The 1,886-nt window shown below is 42.2% G+C and overlaps 1 protein-coding gene across 1 annotated transcript in view; it reads left to right on the plus strand.

The window, feature by feature from the left end:
- LRRC74B (leucine rich repeat containing 74B) overlaps positions 1-1,886 on the plus strand; it is a 14,616-nt gene that overhangs the window by 8,718 nt on the left and 4,012 nt on the right. The window lies entirely within an intron of this gene.

A 1,886-nucleotide genomic window follows, 5' to 3' on the forward strand; every position in this document is an offset into this window, starting at 1 on the left:
TGGGAAGGGCGCGGGAGGCCCCTGGAGCGGAGAACCATTCCTGCAGGGGGGTCACCGCGTGGGCTGGAGGCCCCCCGGGTGGGCACTGGAGGTCGCTCGTTCTGAGTTTGTGCGCCGGGAGAGCAGCGGTGACCCCCTGCGTTGAAGTGGGCGGTTGGGGGAGGTGGTGTGGTGAGGAGTTGGCAAGGGCTGGAGGCTCCCGGGAAATTGCTGTAACGAGCCAAGATGGCAGCCGGGTTGTTGGACGGCCTTGACTCCGTCTCTGAGACAACAAACCGTAGTGTTGGCTTCTTGAAGACGGGAGGGCGGTTCTCAAATTCTCTGGTCTCAGGGTCTCCCTTAATTAAAAATTACCGAAGAGCCTTAATTTCTAATGGGATAAATATATTGGTATTTATCCCATTAGAAATTAAAACAACTGTAAAAATATTTGTTGATTTTAAAGCAACACATGTTAACATAAATAACATATCTCAGTCTGAATAGCCAGTTCTTTCAAATACAAATAGCATTTCATGGGGGAAAAAATAGGGAGCTAGTTCAGTTGGGGATTCAAATACACAAATGCTTTTTCTCATGACAGCAGTATTTCAGCGTGTGCACAAGTACTTTATGTGTACGTTCCATTTTGTCCAGTACAGAAGGTTAATTTAATAATCTTTTTGCTTCATCAAGGACATTCCTAAATGAAATTGGCCTTTTTTATCCTTTTTAACTCTGAGTGCATAAGTGTGAAGAATCCAATAACCACTGGTATAGTTTGGTGCCAGTACCTTGATTTGTGTTCAGGTGCCAACAGTTTTACTCACCTTCATATTTTTGCTGGAGGACATAGTTCCCTACTTATCTAGAAGCTTCAACTTCCTGCCACTAAATGGTCAAACAGAGCATTCTGCTCTAGGCTTGAAGGGGTGAGGGCAGCTTAATAAAGGCTGAGTGCTGAAAGCTTGTGGTCTTGATAAACCAACTCAAGCAACCCATTGCACTCTGGCAGAGAGGGAGCTGGAGAAGGAACACCCTGACCACAACACCTTCTAAGCTGGTCTCTAGCTGCTGTCTGCCATTGACTAAAGTAACCAGAAGCAGGGGGCAAAGAAACCCTTTGATGCACTCACGTGGGTCAGCCTCCGGGAGCATAGAGCTGCATGGAGAAAAGAAGGTAGAACTAGAGGGGCAGATAGAAGACACACTCGGAGAATGTGCCTTGGCCATGGTGACCTGTGTCCTAGTCCACATTTCCTTCCCCAACACTATTATCTTCTTTATCTCATCTTTTAATCAGGACACAATCAAAAACTGCTATTTATAGAATTACTATGACTAGCTGTAATATGGAGTTTTGCTATTGACCTACAGCTTCCAAGTTTTAAAATAATGTAATTTTTGTATAGCAGGAAACACTTAGGTACCAAGACTAACTTTGATACCTGGTAGCTAAGAGGGTCACATAAACCTTGTGGGAAATAAGGTTTGAGAAAGCCTTAGCATTCTGAAACACGTACGTATATTAAATTATATTTTGTGTGCCATATAGTGATCATTACCTAAAGACAAGTGGGTCTCATAATTATATTGTTTCCTAGCAAGAGTGCATTTCTATCCACCTAAGATCCTGTGCAGATACAGGTTCATAGGAGCTATGTTAAGAAGTGCCATTGCCACTTTAATAAAAGTTTTCTGTGGTAGTGTATCTGTACTTTGGAAATGTTTTCATATTGTAATCATGTAAAGCATAGATAAGTTTTATTTTTTCCATCAATTCAATGCCAGAGAGAGCTTTTTATGCCAGATAGGGTCAGTGGAACAAAGAATAAATTTCCAAATTCAAAATATTGAATCCTCATTTCTACCTCCTCCCCATATTAAACATTTTTTTTTAAATGAAT

This window comes from Pteropus vampyrus, unplaced genomic scaffold, assembly GCF_000151845.1.
Source record: "Pteropus vampyrus isolate Shadow unplaced genomic scaffold, Pvam_2.0 Scaffold23, whole genome shotgun sequence".
Classification (NCBI taxonomy): Eukaryota; Metazoa; Chordata; class Mammalia; order Chiroptera; family Pteropodidae; genus Pteropus; species Pteropus vampyrus.